Here is an 18,025-nt window from a genome sequence, read left to right as displayed (position 1 = left end):
TGAGGTTAGGATAGAACTGTAATACGTACTTTGGATAATGTCAGATTTGAACTTGTGCCATCTCGAACACATTTAGATTAAATTGTCGACAGAGTTACGACATTTTTTTGGAACGCATACAGGTGTAGTTACTTCTGTAACTGTAATATAAAAGCATTGTTTTTTTTTTATTTTTGTTGTACACAGTTAGCTTTTACGTCCTCTAGCAAAATTTATTGTCACCTTTTAGCTAAATTATCCAATCCTCGAAGGAGTACTTTCATCTCCCACTTGGCCACGATTACCTATGAAAAGGTATGCTACTGGCCACTAAGGACCCCCCGCCAAACTCGTTGTTCCCTTGTATTTTGTTGACTTTTAAGGCATTTGGCAGCCACTTGTTACTTGCCAAAGTAAAGCTGCACATGCATTTCAAAATGAGTCCCGCAGTTAGGGGCAACCCCTCTTCTCCACATTTGAATATTTGATAATGTTATTTACAACATTTGTAGTATGTATCATTATCCTACATATTTAAACATTACCTAACCTTTTAGATATCTTTGTTAGGTTGCAATAAATATAAATATGAAAAAAAACTTAGCACTTAATTTTCTAAACGGGGGAACAATCACGTTGATCAATTTCCGGAATATTTGGAGCGCTCACTAAAAGAACCGAGGGCTCAGAGGAGGACTAAAGCTATCACGTAAACAAATTCCTAATACACAAGGTAACATAGCCATGATACCATAACATGATATAGCCATGAGAGACTATGATGCTGTGTGTTAGTTCTCTACGGTCCTAGTATAGTTATTTGATATCATTTCCACATAATTTATTCAAATGTCATAGTGACATATACTAATATTGATACACAAACGATTTAACAAAAATTTACACAGGTAGCCTTATAGCCTTGTTATTTATTTAACATGTAGATCATGTAACATAAGTGAAAAACTTACATGTTGCATATTGGCATGTACAGTACTTCCAGTTCTCGTGATCTTCAGTGCAAACAAAAAAATCTATTTCATTATTTATTTGTTAATCAGATATTAACTTTAAGGTGTACAGTATTTGTATTTTGTGATATATTTTTGCCTTTATAATCTTTTGTTATGAGATCAACATTAATAAAATATTGGATTTAATATTGTAATATCTTAAAATTACGAGAAAGTATTTTAATGCACGAGAAAGATATATATATATATATAATTAGGCCTACTATCTAGAAATTTAGGATATTATATCTGAATTTTATTTCTATGTTAATTTTGAAATAGTAATATTCAAAAATGTTTTATAAGTAGTTATACTCTATATTACCAATAGTTAATAACATATATAATTAATATGGCGTTTATTGGAAAAATATATACTTAATAAAGAAGCGAAAATACAAAGAATTGCTATTATCAATTTAGTATAATATAAAAAAAATCATCCGCATGAAGTAAAAAACTAAATTTTATAGAGTGAAGCAAAATAAAATAAAAATGTTATGAATGGATTCGTGATTGCTTCTAACACAATTTTAAACTTAATCTCCGTTTGAAAAGTGGACCTTCTAATGCGTAGCTGATAGCTAATTAACATAATCTCGTATGTAAACTAAAAACATTTATGACATTGTGTTACATTTAATCTAGCTACAAAAACTTTTCAGAAAATAAATCATAGTATGTTAAATTTAATTAATATTTAATTTTACCACAGTAGGCTATAATTTAGTGATAAATATCACTTTCTTGGAAAAAACGCGTTGTTTCTAAAATTGTATGTTGTCATTAATCCATTCGTATAATTAATTAATTTTTCTAATTAAAATGATTGGTAATATGAAATAAATTTGAGCAAAAGTTTGTTGATATGGTTACATTTTAATGTATTTTTCTTTCCTTTGACACTGTGTAAAGCTGTAAGAAAGTAGAAAACTGGAATTCGTTGTAGTGTTGTATCAAGGCAAACATAACGCCATGTCAGTGACAGGACAAAATGTGGGGTCAAATATCAGGACAGGCTTCAATATCAAACAAAGATGGACGGGAAATCCTGCTCAATACTTCCATGCCGTTTTATATTTTAAGTTTCTTCTGCTGACACCGTTTTATATTAACTTCCAAAAATATGTTACAAATTTAAAATAGTATATTTGCCTCATATACGCATTCGTATAGAATTTAACTTTTGTTAGATTAGCTGAATCGTTTAAGGATGAATTGATAACCGAGGATCTTCAATTCAAACCCCCGTAAGTAGTTGGAATATCATTGAAACTAATTTATATTTATTAAACAACTAGCAGCTACTCGCGGCTTTCCACATGATTTCTTATTGAATAAGAGGTACTTCATAGGCATATAATTTATAATGGCATAATAAAAATTATTGATTGTCATTGGATAATATTCAAATATCTTGCTTAATTAAAGAATATATAAAATTTAAGTTTAAGGAGCAATGTTTTAAGGCACATGATTTGCACAGAATTTCTTATTAAATAAGAGGTACGTCATAGGCATATAATTTATAATGGCATAATAAAAGTTATTGGATGTAATAGGATAATATTCAAATCTCTTACTCAATTAAAGAATATATAAAATTCAAGTTTAAGAAGCAATGTTTTAAGGCTCTGAGTCAGAGATTGAAAAAAATCTACATGAGTACACAGAGAAATACACAAATTTCAATGGAAAATTAAAAGCATATGAGTAAATAGCATAAATAGCACTCTAGTACTCTTAGTGAAATCACTCTTGCTGATATATAATATAGGCCTATATTGTTTTTGAATCGAGAGTATACATGTTTATGGTAACTATTAATCCAGTGTTTATTGCAGATTGCATCAAAGGTAAACAAAATTTCCACAGGATCTTGTTTCAGGTGTTTTTGGCGTCAAGTCGTGTTCAAATTGCGGGTCCCAAACTAGAAAAAAAAAAAAAAATAAAATATATATATATATATGTATAAATAGGTTCAGGGAATATCATTTAAATGTCACTTAGCCGAAAGAAAAACTCAGATAAGCGAAGAGCTGTCGTCAGTTGTTGTGACAATTCTGGCCCAAGTCTGTATAACGGAGATATCGCCTCAGTTGGGCTTTTCCATTCCAAAGATCCTCGCAGATACCACTCGCAGTTTACATTTATTTACAAGAAAACAAACAACTAAACTCATGTGATGAGATCTTAGCAGTTAATCTTATAACACAATATATCTAATATGCAATTTTCATTGTATTGAGGCAATTATTTTAATTCTTTTATTCAAGACTAGTGAATGCATAGCCAATGGGAATCAAAAATATTTCACCGAATTTCTTTACATCACACTAACGATAAAAATCTCTTTATATAACGTTAAGTAGCTACATTTTCTCTTACCAACTACTATCCTTTAAGTGAGAAACGTTTTGTAAATTTATAATAGATTATAAAATCCTATTTAGATTATCTTCTAGAAATGAAGAAAACTTATTACAATTTGTAGAATATATGCTGTGGAACATACTGCAGTACGTATCGAAAACATGTGATCTGAGAAATGTCTTCGCTAATGTTAAAAATATTGCAATAAAATTAGAATGTATACATTTTAAACACGTGCTAACATCAAATTCTATATATAATGACTAAACCCTATAAACCTATTTGAAAACACTCAGTTCGCCCGTAATAGATTCAAACAATCAACTGCCTTTATGTATGATTGTCTGTCTGTCTATAAATCCGCAGGACATGTAAAAAATAAAATCAGCATAGATTTTGAGTTTTGAATACAGCCTTGAATAACACACAATCATGCTATTTTGTAATCGGCTTACTGAATAACAAATTTTATGTTTTATTGCGTCTTAATTGTCTTTGAAAATGTGAGGTTAACAAAAGAAACATTTACACAACTTTCTTCTGTTAAGATAAAACGTAGTAGAGCCTTCCCAAATTACTTGCTAATAGCATCCTAAGTTCACTTAGTATAAAGTTGGCTGTAGGAACTTTAAAGGGCATTCTTCACAATAGTAATTTAACTAAGTCAAATGTAATAAAGAAGCAGCCATTTTGTTAATTTAGGATAATTAAAAACAATTGTAGTATCCTAGTTTACTCTTTTGATTTTGTAATTTAAAAAAATGATGTAATATTAATATATTATTGAAAACGTTTGAACATTTTACAACTAAACAAAGGAAATTTAATCCCAAATGGGTAAGGTAGCTGATGTACACTTTTCTCAACTATATATATATATTTACTTACTTTCTCGAATTCCTTCAATTAAGTTGCCTGAGTATCATACATATGTACAATGTTTCACTTAACAGCAGCTCCTTCGATAGCTCAGTTGGTAGAGCGGTGGACTGTAGAGTGAAAGGCAAGGCTGAAATCCATAGGTCGCTGGTTCAAATCCGGCTCGAAGGAATAAATTTTTTGTAGTTACATGCTAGTTTACAATTAAAAAGTATGTGATTCGTCAATTTAAATTATACTAAGTTTAAGTTTAATACGTTTTACAGCTAGTTTAACTTCTAAAATACATTTTAAGTGTTTATTTTATCAGATTTTATATAATTATATAGTGGTTTGCATATCTAGTTTTAAGCACATTTAATGACTAAAAAAATATTATTATATTAGCTATGGTAATTTGGTTGTTTTTCCAATGAATCTATATGATATTTCTTTACACTAGTGTGTAAACTAATTTGATAGTAATAAGAAGCATCCATTTGGTTATGTAATGATAACTAAACAAATTGGATGAATACTTGTTTATTCTTCTAGTGTTTATAATTACGTAAAAGTGATTTTTATAAATATATTCCTGAAAAATATTAATACTATCTGTAAATATATAAATTAAAACAATAATTTTAATGTTGGAAGTAACTTAATACTTGTGTGATGTTATATCTCCTGATTTTTTTTAAGACACTGTATTTATGGATATCTAACCAATTAGAATATTTATGCAGGCTACCTAATGTTCCTTCTATATATTAGACTGTGAAGAATATAATAACAACAATAACTCACTCTATACCAGCTCCTTCGATAGCTCAGTTGGTAGAGCGGTGGACTGTAGAGTGAAAGTTGACGCTGAAATCCATAGGTCGCTGGTTCAAATCCGGCTCGAAGGAAATATTTTTGAAACTTATTTGTTAATTTTTATCAGGCAAGTAGGTGATTTATTAGGTTAATTAATGTAGATCTTATTTTAATGGCAGAACTTTTAAGTTCCAAATACATTTTAAATATCCATTTTACAAGTTATATCAGTAAAGGATGGGTTACTAATATTGTTTTCATCACATGGAATAGCTTAAAAATATTGTGAACTAGAGCTTTATTGTAAAATAAAACAGTAACTTGCTATGTGTGTACAGGATTTTGAATATTGCTCCTACATGTCAAATGCAGTGTCAAATAAATTTCAAACCACTCAAAGCCTGATAAAACCGTCGGCTTTGAACGGCTTACTGTGAAAATAAGAAATAACAACAACTCCATTTTGTGTTAATAATATATTAATATAACAGTGTTATTTAGTGCAGGATGATGGAAAACAATTATAAATATATGTAAGTGGGCATAGAAATAATCCACTTAATTAAATAAATGAAACAGTTTCAAGCACTCAATATTTACTAAATAATTAGCCTGTGAAGAATATATAACTATAACGACTCATTCGACACCAGCTCCTTCGATAGCTCAGTTGGTAGAGCGGTGGACTGTAGAGTGAAAGTAAAAGCTGAAATCCATAGGTCGCTGGTTCAAATCCGGCTCGAAGGAAATATTTTTCAAATTTATTTGCTAATTTTTATTAACTAAAAAATGTTTGCACTCCATTTTTCCTCTAGTTAATAACCTCAACGAATTGTGTATAGTGCCAAAGTCTTTGTTTGTTTCCGGAGGTTGCTTATGACACAAATAAATAGCAATTTACTATTAATGTATTTATGTAACTTTTAACAATATACTACAAATCGTAAGGAATAGATCGTGAATTGAATCCAATACTGCTAGTTTCACAATAAAAATCTTTTATTCAACATTTGGCAAATGCAAATATTTTACATAATTACGCAAAAAGTTATTCTTTATTTACATTTCTTCTTTATATAAGTTAGTTCAAAAAAATTAGGAATTTAGTTACAATAATAGAAAATCGACTTAGTGGTCGAATTATATATTTTAATAACCAAAAATTATAAATAATATTTATGGATTTCTAAAATAAAATTGGTCGGTAAATTAATTAAGTCAAAGTTATAAAATCGTTAAGACAGACAAAAAATAATAAAATCAACGGTATGTAGGTATATCCAAATTTATGAGAGATTAACGATCCTAGTGACATTTATAATACGAGTAACAAAAATACGGAACTTTTAAAACCATCTGAGAAATTTTTGCCCAATATTTTAACACTGCAGAATTAATGTAGAGACATTAATGAAGTTTATTAGGGAATTTCGTTACATACTGATTGGGTATGCTTTGGATTTGATAAACAAATCTACATTCTTTATTATTTCTTTGTCATTTTAAATAATAGAGCCAGTGTAACATTTTAGGTAAATAATTTATTACAATGTTAACTAAAATTTGTTAAGTAATAAATGTACTTACACGAATACTGACTTTCCGGCTGTGACATTCTTGTTGTAAGATTGCTACAAGACCCCTGGTCAGTTAACAGTAGTTGGGTTTCAATGCAGATCTATTGTAACCCTATATTATGAAATTCAACTTGAACTAATGTTGTGGCAATAAGTTGATGTGGCAGAGCTTGGCTGTGTACATTTCTTGTGATAATTGCAGTTTGAAATGACCCTCTGACATTTCCAATAAATCTTTTGGATTGTTAGACCGTAATAAATGTGAATGTAGTTGCACCATAATACTTATTGCTGTTTTAGGAATCATTATTTATTTTGATTTATGTACGAGTATACTGTAATGTGTCAGAAAGCAAACCTAATCCTCCAAAGTCGTTATTTATAAAAATCAAATAATTGTTCACTTTCAATAAACCAATTACCCCGCTCTCTTATCCTTTAGAAGACAATAATACAGTATGTTATTATATATTATCAATATTTGTATTATACTAACAATTTTATTCCAGCAACTTTTTGGTTTATTAGAAACAGATTTGCAATACTCACCAGTTTTGTATAGTTTATAATAATACGAAGGGTAGGTTTTAAACAAGATTATCATGCTTATTATTAATTTTATTTTTAAAGGATGAATTTGTATTTATTTTTTACTATGCTCTGAAAAATATAGCTGCAAGACTTGATGAGGAGGAAAGTACATTCTTAAAAGACTAAAAAATTAGCTTGAAAATTGAAGATCAAGATTACTTATTCATGTTATGTTAAAATTTTGAGCGTTACTCAAGTAACCGTATGAAACACAAAAATTATTAATTCACTCAGTAATTATGAATGTTTACAATAAAATAATCTTGCAGTATATATAAACTTTAAAATTAATATTGCCTTAAAAAAAGCAAGCAGAAAAGAAGTAAAGAAAGTTATTTTAGTTATTTAAAATTTCTAAAGAATAATAATTTTTAAGATGAGGAGGAAGTTTTTTGTTTTGTAGGTACACAAAACAATAGTTGTGCATCGCAAAGCAGCCACATTCGGTTTTCGGGAGTGAGACAAGCTTTTCGGCTCAGTCCGATTCTACCTAATACTGTTAACAATGCAAATGTACGGTTTCAGACGAATTAGTCTCGCCCAACTAAGGAGACACTGACTGACTCCTTAGTATTTTTAAGCCTACGCCTCCTAGATTGCATCTAGATTTTCTAGTTCAGTATCTAGTTCAGGTGAGCATTTTGGATAGATCTATAGATCTAAGTGACGTTTATTTAGACTAAACTATAACACTCAATGCTATCAATAATATTTTATATATTAATTTAATTAATTTTGGAAGGAACCTTAATTTCTTATTCTTCATTTATTGAAGATGGCAAACATTACAGAAGATTTGAATAACAAGTATATAATCGAAATGTAATGAGATACTGCTAATATGGTATAAAGTGTATAACTGTATTGAACTAGAACATATTAAGACTAGACAAAATTGTATATAAAATTGAAAAATGAGAAAGAATATATATATAATATTTAAATGACATCAATATTATATAATTTAAATAAGATTTATTGAAGTTAGTTCAACAAGTTTAAATATGTCGTTACATATTATGGTATAGTACACTTACTTGACCTATATATTATCTAGGTTTTTAATTATTGGTGAATGAGATACAACATTTTTAGTTTTAACTTTGATTTTAATTTGATTATTTGAAACTTTAGGTTAATAAAGTTAATCTATTATTACTGTATTTGCTGTACAAACCATACCATTCATGTGCAATATATGTTCTATCTATGCACAACATCCTGTGAAAAACTTATTGATGTAGTAGCTTACAGTTTTGTTCGGATGTAGATCAACTACATTCAATATCTTCGTTAGTTGGTTTACATACAGGGGAAATAACTCCTGTCTAAATTACTGAATCCAAAAGCAGACACAGCAATGTGTCTAGTGTAGCCCTCAGAGTAATAATACTAATACACATTGACCAATTATCCCATCATTATCAACAGCTTGGGGTCGTCGAGGGGCCTGTCCTTAACCGCAATGGGACCAGACTATTGCTTGACCTCAAAATTCATGTCCTTCAGTAATATTGTATGTAGATGGATCAGGCTAGGATAGTAGGTAAGTTTAAGCTCAAAGACTTTTTTCACTAGCCTATGTGTTGATTTTTGCTTGCTTAATTTTATGGCACATGTAATCTTGCCACCTAAAGAGGAAATAAATTCCTCCTCGAATGAGAAACCGTATTGTTTAATTTTTGAAACATATAGTGATAGAACATTTTTTAATATTTTTAAATAAATAAATACCAAAAACTTCACCTCATCACCTCATCGAAGAGTAATCAAGCGCTTCACGCCTGAATATTGAGATAGCTTGTTAATAGTAGGAGTTACTAATATAACATCGTTAATACGATGTAACATTTACAGTCCACTGACGATAGCTTTTAAATTATATAAAAAAACTCCAAACGAAATGCATATTACGAAAATTATTACCTTTAAAACACAATAAAGTAACTTTAGAAAATAGAAGATACACATTTTAGTCAGAGGCTCCTTTCTTCTTTGTATACTTTAAAATATGTTCTATATTATAAATAGAATTTGGCTCTACTTAGTCTTGTCTAATATGTTATGGAAGCCAGCAGAGACAATTAATCATGGTGATTGATATACTCTATGTGTAATATTATATAAAATAACTTTATGTTTGTATAAACTTGCTTTTCATGCTTGAACATATAATTAAAACAACTCATTATGCCACAGCTAACACTTTAGGTAGTGGGAATTTTTAGCAGTTATTACTAAGAGATCATAAAATAAAATTTCCAAAAAATAGATCTAATAAAATAAAGCTTTTTTCTAATAAATGTTTGATCTATTTTTACCCTGCTATCAGTAAATGTGGATAATCGTTTTAGAGATATTTTAGGCTGTAGGATGCACATAAGAGTGCCTGGTTTTACAATTGTATATGTTCAAAATAGTTTTGCTGTATTTTAAAATATTCCCTAATGTACTAATTTAAACATATTTTAATCCGTTTTGTGTTATTTAGCCAACAGTAGATTAGCTGTTAAGCAGATGAATAGTGTGTGAGTTGAGACGATCAAGAACAGTTTAGTGTAATCTAATATCGTTAACGTACATGAGGTACTCTACTCGTAATCGTGCTCAGCCGACCGATAACAGTTTAGTGTAATCTAATATCGTTAACGTACATGAGGTACTCTACTCGTAATCGTGCTCAGCCGACCGATAACAGTTTAGTGTAATCTAATATCGTTGACGTACATGAGGTACTCTACTCGTAATCGTGCTCAGCCGAATAATAACAGTTTAGTCAGTCAGCCGCTCTTCTTATATGGTTGAGAGGGTCAACCAGTTTCTTTTTTTTAATCTAGTAATACCTAAATTAACAGAATGGTTCAATACTGGCAACGGGTTTTATTTTTTAACTGCTGGTACAATTAATATGCTTAACCCTCTTCAACTTTTGGATTATTCTCTATCTGAATTGATCGTTTTTTTATTTTAATTTTAACTAAAATAAAATAAGAAATCTTATACATTAATCACCGGACAGGGCTTTCTTTGATAGGCATTTAGATGCCCGTTCGCCTGTATTTCTGCTAATCAGTCTGTCCGTATATGTTATAACTTTTGATACATAGTCCTAGAGACATTTGGTGCATGTGTACCTTTTGTACTAATAGAGAACAATATTGATTTTGTGGTCAAAACCTCAAAGAGTAGTCCATTTCAAGATATAAAGGTCCTAGAGACTTGTCTTGGGACATAGGTCCCTTTTGGTCCAAGGTCCAACAAATATAGAATACGCTTTGAGAGACTCCATGCCAATGGTGATGTAACAAGGAGGTGTTTGTCAAAGGAGTTATAAGCTGCAATGACCACCAGCGCACATCAAACTGATATAATCGAGATCGAGTATCACGAACCTGGCCAAGAAATGTGATCCCTCAGTTCATTGACTGATCATCCGTCCAACACCTCAACTCCCTCTTCCACCATCATCTTCGGCGCTGGTTTCATCGCGTTTATTGTAAAGCTTTGACTACTAATACTCCTTCTCAGACAATTAGTCTGTATCATCTCTTTTGTTGTAAAAGTTAACATTATCACAACATAATAGATGTCTTCTTTTTCGAACTAACAGTTAATAAAAAATTGTCTTAGACTGGCCTAAGGCTTGTGACTGAGTTGGGTATAATAAAAGAGAAAAAATGAATACGTACTTTTGGGATACTATATTCAACCTTAAATGTATTGTTGAATTAAATTCTTTCAATTGCAACATATACAGTATTCCGCAAAAATATACCATCAGCGGTATATTATTGGATAAGCTAGTTTTGTTATTTATGTGTAAATTACTTAAATGTTAAAATTAATTGTTAAATGAATATTATCCTGCATATGAATTGCCCAATACTCGTATGTACTTATCCATGGAACATCCTGAGTTAGAAAACTCATATTACTGGAAAATATTTAACTGTGTTTTATTATTATTTATGGAAAATTAAATTTTTATTTTCTTTTTAATATTATTTTATAGAGAAGTTCTAGGTATATTATTTTTATAATACAAATATCAGCTGTCAATATATTTGCAATGCAAGCCGGGCGCTATCGATTTGAGAAATTTTATATGATAAGAAATATTGATTTCACCAACTGTGCAGTGTCATTGAAACACAAACGCACTCGTGTCTGCGAAATAAAACACACACATATTGTGAATTCTTTTCACATCAGCAAGAGCACATACGATACCCAAGCGGAAAGGATTCTATTGCATTTTCTGAGCCAACAAATTCTGGAATTGAATACAAATTGGCTTTTTTCAACGACTGTTTACTTTGAAATGTACCAAAATGTTTCTAAAAGCTGACTGCAGTTTGTACTGGACATGCTACGAATATGAATCACTTGATCCTCACAGTTATATGCATTGGATTGACTTGTATTCAGAACAAGTTTATATTATAAACATGTAAATATTATTGGTTGTCATAAATAGGTATATAAATGTACTTTATAATAATGTAAAAAAATTTTAAATTTATGTCCCACGATCGGACTCAAAATTAGAAAAGTAGTCAGCAAAAAACAGCATAATATATTTGAATTATAATAATAAGTAGTAGTGGCCTATTTATACAACCTTATATCACTTAAAAAGATATATATATATATATATATATATATATATATATATATATATATATAATTTTATCAAGTTTATAACATATTGTAAATAAAATAAAATTGCATAATGTGTTGCTAAACGCATATCTTGAGAAGGGCTAGTCCAAGTTGACCAACACCTGTTGTAAAATATTGGTTTAAAATTCGAAAAATGTTTATCTGTAGAAAGAATTTGAAAAGTTACCTCGAATGTTTTGGAATTCGGAAGAGAAATGCTAATGTTTATGTTTAGTGATCTAAATTAACAGCTGTTGACACTTTCAACTTATGTTCAACAAAGTGGTTGAAGCATCTTTTTACGATTAATTGTAATACAATATTATTGATTGATCAGTTGCGCAATCTAAATATCAAAGACAAAGGTAATGTAAATTTACTACTCCAGATTGCGGCAGACAATTAAAAACATCTATTGCGCTGTAAATACTATTGAAACACAGTTATAAAACCAACCTCAATGAACAAATGTGTGAAAGTTTTGGTGAATTTCTTTGACATTATGATATAGCATTTTATCGGCAACTGAGGTTCCTGATTTCAAACGTTCGCTTCTCGAACAGTTCGAATGAGATACCCTATGTGAAGGGTATGCTATCTTATACGAGTTCAAATCTTACAAGGTAAAAAGAAACAGGCTAGGAATTTTGAAAACCAAATAGGAGATGCTACAGTGACAAATTTCAGTAGACTATCTTTTGATAATAACAACTATTATAGCTGAACTAAAACATACACAAAGTAGCCACACTTTGTAAAATGTACCATATACACTTAACACCGTCGACTTGTTTTATAGAAGCACTGTTGTAGTTTAGAAATTATTTCAGTAACCACTTCCTTCATAACTGTAGCAATGAAAAAGTTGCTCACTTTGTCGAATCATTAAAGGCATCGAACTAAAGGATAGAAAATGGAGTGAATGTTTATTTATCTTGCAAGATAAAAACCCCTACTCTGTTATATTCTCAGTTAAACCATTAGTAAACTCTAGAGAAACTAAGTGTAAAGAGAATGCTGTGCCAGAATCTTATGGTTATTCTACTAATGTTAATTAATAAAACTTGGTTTGATAAAATATAATTATAATTAGGATTCAAAATAAAATAAGTAAATTACTCAACCAAAGATTTTCAACCAAATCTTCCTAAGCACTTAAACTGAAAAGGCCCTTCAACTACAAATTGAATTGACCTACTCTTACAAATTGCACAGAACAACTCGCTGTGGCTTCTATGTGAATTATGGGATTCTGTCATCATAAATTAAATGTACTTTCTCATAATTGTAACACTTTTTGGTGTGAATCAGATGTTAGTTTTTGTCTTTTTCTTCGAATAAATATTATTTTAAGCGTACTGCTATTATTAACAACATTACCGTAACAATAAAATTATACTACAGCAACTAAAACAAAAACGCATTACCATTTTATTAAATGTTGTTTAATTTTTGTGTTTTAATTTTTAAAGCTAGTTTAAAATTTGCTTTTTACTTTATTAAAAAAAATGTTTTTGTTATCTCAGCAAAACTATTAGCGCTGTGAAAACGATTAATTTCAGTATATTTATTCCGTTTTAGTAACTATTATAAAATATGACAGTATAAAGGATATAAATATCAGAAAACACTACTGAATCCACCAGATTATGCAATTAAATCGTAACGTAGCACAATATCAGTGTGAATTGATATCACAAACATTTCAGTAGCAGTGGCTTAGACGGCACACCGAGCTGGGTTGAATAGTACCTCCCTAGTGACCCCTTCACATCATTCATGCTGACGTAGCAGAGCCTATAAGCGCACACAATGGTCCAAAGTGAACGGCTCACATTCAGCCAAAAGGTTATTATGGCAAAGCCACGAGTGGATGCCAAACTATAATACAGGACGCAGTCCTAATGCTGTGCCGTTCCAAGACATGAATAAACGCGCGCTCACCCTTATAATCGCTAATATTTTATAGCTTCTTTGTGTAGTTACTAAAACATCCAAGTAACAGAACACCTATAAATCAGGTATAAATATTTAAAAATCATAAACAAGTTTTACTAAACAGCAATTGAGTTTGTGACAGACAACTAATAACAGATTATTCGCGTGCTTATAATCAATTAGCTGTGATAAATACGTGATGAGTGTCCGCCAGGCCGGAAGGATAGTGTGACGTAGCTAAAGGTGATGGGGAGGAGTTCTCAACCCTTGTATTATAGTATACCCAATTAAGGTAATTGGGAATACCGTTACTTATTGGTCAGAGATTTTACTGTTGATAATAATCAACATTCTAAGTGTTAATGTGAGAACTCATTACAGTTTATAATAATCCAAACGTATCTCTAGTCGTTTGAGCGTAAAAATCAATATGTGTGTAAAGAAAATTAAATGATTTCGAACTACCTAATCGTATTACTTAAACTTTTTAATAATTATGGCAGGATTAAGTTTTATGTAGATAACATAAGAATAGAGGCAAATAGAGATATTGGAAATCAAAACATCTTTTATCATCAATGTTTAACTCAGCCAATATAGGATGTAATATTCTCGAATCCCTTAGAATCTTCTTTTATTAAAAAGGGTTCCCGATTTTGTAAGAGCCGTTTAGATCTCGGCGGTCACATCTTTGGTTGCTCTGTAACTAGTAAGACGTAATGGTTACAAACCAGGAAGTACAAAGTAGCGACTATTAGTGGAAGAAAAAAGTATAACGTAATTCTCCTAAAATCTATTTAAATCCCACATATTTTATAAGAACAATGCATTTAATAGTCGTTTATTAAAAGGTTTTCTACGTGATTACAAAACGAGAAGTAAAATAATGCTTATTGTTAGTGGTCACTTTAGCTGTATATACATCCAAGATAGGAGTACAATTCACCGCGTAAGTGGCTTCGATAAAGTTTCATGAAAAAATCATCATGTAATTCTATAGCTAATTACTTTAGGCTACATATGTTACCATGTTACGTATTAAAACATCAATTTATCATATGATTGTACTCAGTTTATTTACAAAGTTGTTCACCCTGATATTTTCTAGTTGTTATCATGATTGAGACCAATGTCAACATTTTCACTAACGTTGAGCCAAAATTCCTTGGACTGAAGGTACTATCATAAAATTGATGTTGCTTATGTAGAAAAGAAGCCTCGTGTAAAATATCAAGTCATTTCAGATTTTTTTGAGATTCTTGCGGACACTCAGACAGACATTGATATTTTTTCAGCTTCTTGAGTGTAAGGCTTCGCTAATGCTCTGCTAATACAAAAATATGAAACCGAATAAATAAATCTCTGAGTTCCGATTATAATAAAGCACTTTGAAGGTTATTACTTAGTCTATCATTTAGATGAAAATACAATTTATTATGCTATCTCACCAAAGTGTTGCACATCATAAGTACAGAATATGTACTATTCAGCATTTGTTTAAAAAATGAAATATAACGTGATTACAAGCCAAAAGAAAATAATAAAATGTATTTTCCGCTATGCATTTTAGCTAACATAATAGACGTGTTCGAATAAAACTCTCCAATAGCAGAACTAAGCTTTGTACTGAAATTGACAACTCAGACAGCAATTTTATTTCCGTTATTGAATTCTTTGATGTTGTAGTGCATCTGAAAATATATGAAAGTTCATCTAAATTTTTTCAATTTATAGTATACTTATATAGCATTATAATTTTAAAGATTCAATAATTCACTCTTTGCATTTTATCGTAGAATCGATAAAAATAATCAAATTTAATTCATCACCCTCAATCACTTCAATAAAACCAAATTCAAGTGATTTTCGAGGAAAATATTCTTATAAATAATTTAAAAAGCTGGTTTTTCAAATCACGCAGTACTACAGTACTTCCATACTGATGTAGCGTAATAATCTTGCTACGTGTTCTAGAAGTGATATCCACAAATTGAGTTATTGTAAAACTAAAATAAGTTTGTTAAACTAACACACAAACTTGCAACAATAATAAAAACTATAAATACTTCACTTAAAATTTGTACTACACAAAGAATCAGATGTGCACTACTTGTTTGTGAGGTTAGGATGTAGTAAAAACAAAATAAAAGTGCTATAGCAGTGATGCCAACTGTCGCATGATGAAAAGAGTGAAATTCCCTGTGTGTTCCAATTAATTTGAGCGGTATTGTATAATCGGGTGCAATTGATCAGTTTGAAAATATATGCTTTTTTATTGGATGATCATAGGTGAAAAAAAATGAATCAAGGGAAAATGTAATTAACTTAAATTTCTGCCTGTCTGTGGGTCCGAGTGGTATGTAGAAAACGAACTAACGTATAGAATTGAAGCTTTCCATGAAGCTTCATTTAAGTCAACATTGAGTTCGATAGTATTTGGTTGTACGTTATTGAACATTGGTATATTGAGTGTTCATTATCGCAGAAGTATTACCGCGTAAATAAATTGAGAATGGTCATATGTCGCTTTAAAATGTGTGACACAGTGACACATGTAGCTATAGACTTGAATTTTTGCTTCCATCCTCAGTTCAGACTGTAATGCAGCACATCGTGGGAGGCTCTAAAATTGCTGACAAGGCGAAGAGGAGTCTAACTAAAAGTACGAAATCCTTTCTACGTCCAAGGATATTTTATTGAGTTATAACACGTACTGCGTAGTTTTAAATAAAATCCAATGCGTGGAGAATAGTAACGGTCTTTCGTCTAATAATGAAAATATTGCAGTTTTTGAAAGAATAAAAACACATCTTTATTACAGTATCAGAGTATATTTAAAGCGAGTTTTTGATCATAGAGCAAACTAAACCAACTAGTTACACCCTGTTTTATTTATAGGTCCAAAGAAAAAACATCTGTCCAAGAAGTGTTCTTAGCCGTAGAGAAATATTAGGAAATATAACCATCAAAGTTAAAATATTTATATATATAAATTCCTCATGAGTGGGGCGAATTCCTTATCTATCATATAAATTTTAATACTTACATATTTTAAAAACAATTGCGCGGACATGCAGTTAGTACAAATACAAACCTGCTTACACAAGTACTACAAATTATATCCTTTACCAAATTTTAGATATCTTGGTGAGTTAGCTCAATGCTTCAGTCTTCTTTCAATTTTTAATGAGAATACTGAACCATCCATACCTATAACTTGTCTAATTTTAAACAGTTAACTGTTCTAAAATTCAAAGTAGCCCTTTCAATACAAGGAAGGGGAGAATAAAAAAGAAAAAAAAAAAACAATGAGTATACATATTTTCAAAACCTACTAGATGCGTTTAATTTATACGTTCTATATTTATTTCTGTTTAGATTAATTATGCTGGTTGGAAAAATAAAAACATAGTTCAGAAATCAATTGTATTTTAACGAAAACTTCAAACAATAATCAGGTAATCTGTAATAATCAGATAATCAGTAGCATATTTATAGGAACAACTGATTTTGACTCGTAATAATGGTAGATTGCTGCAATTATTTATAAAGTTGAAGCTTGAAGGAAAAAGCTGGATCATTTTAAATTATTAGTTTCAGAACAGAGTATATTCAGCTAGTACTTCTTCGGATAAGCTAGGGTACCCAAAGAGAGTTTCCTGGATCAAAGTGAGATTTAACAAGCTGTTAATATATTATACATAATTTAGTCCGAAATAAAAAAATACAAACCCGGTAACACATTGGGTGATGTATATGAGCAGTAAGTAAGATATGTGATGTGAATATGTGTTCTGCGGAGAGAGATTTGTTCAGTCACAGACTGTACCTGCTCTACGTGTCAGATATTGTGTCGAATATTTGTGTTATCCAAGACAGAAGGAGTTTATTGCCAATGTGTTATAGCTAGCTAGTTACACAAACTATAAAATATGGCTAAAGGAAGAAATAGTTTAAACCAAACCTTGCTTTGGAATAAACCTTCATTAACCAATGTTATTTTTATAAAGGATACTTTGACTGATAAAAAATGCATAACTCTAAACCTCTCCCTCTTAGCTTCAAAATTATTCATCATCAACTCTGGGCTTAAGCTATGAAATTGCCATCAATATCTTTGAACTGATCTGTCTACTTACACAAGGCCCAGTTCGTTTTAAATTTAATTACTTTCATTTTAGGGCTTCACCTTAACTTGGACTTTGTGGCCAATTT

The 18,025-nt window shown here is 30.3% G+C and overlaps 3 non-coding genes across 3 annotated transcripts; all 3 read left to right on the top strand.

Moving 5' to 3' along the window:
• Positions 1-4,323: 4,323 nt before the first annotated feature.
• Positions 4,324-4,415, top strand: Trnay-gua. The gene is given in 2 exon segments: positions 4,324-4,360; positions 4,380-4,415. It is a non-coding gene; the product is annotated as a tRNA-Tyr (tRNA).
• A 627-nt stretch (positions 4,416-5,042) lies between these two features.
• Trnay-gua lies at positions 5,043-5,134 on the top strand. Its single transcript is given in 2 exon segments — positions 5,043-5,079; positions 5,099-5,134. It is a non-coding gene; the product is annotated as a tRNA-Tyr (tRNA).
• A 563-nt stretch (positions 5,135-5,697) lies between these two features.
• On the top strand, positions 5,698-5,789 carry Trnay-gua. The gene is given in 2 exon segments: positions 5,698-5,734; positions 5,754-5,789. It is a non-coding gene; the product is annotated as a tRNA-Tyr (tRNA).
• The last annotated feature ends 12,236 nt before the right edge of the window (positions 5,790-18,025 follow it).

Source organism: Homalodisca vitripennis, chromosome 5 (genome assembly GCF_021130785.1).
Source record: "Homalodisca vitripennis isolate AUS2020 chromosome 5, UT_GWSS_2.1, whole genome shotgun sequence".
Classification (NCBI taxonomy): domain Eukaryota; kingdom Metazoa; phylum Arthropoda; class Insecta; order Hemiptera; family Cicadellidae; genus Homalodisca; species Homalodisca vitripennis.
Note: the sequence above shows the minus strand (reverse complement) of the source record. Positions and strands in the feature narration are given on the sequence as shown.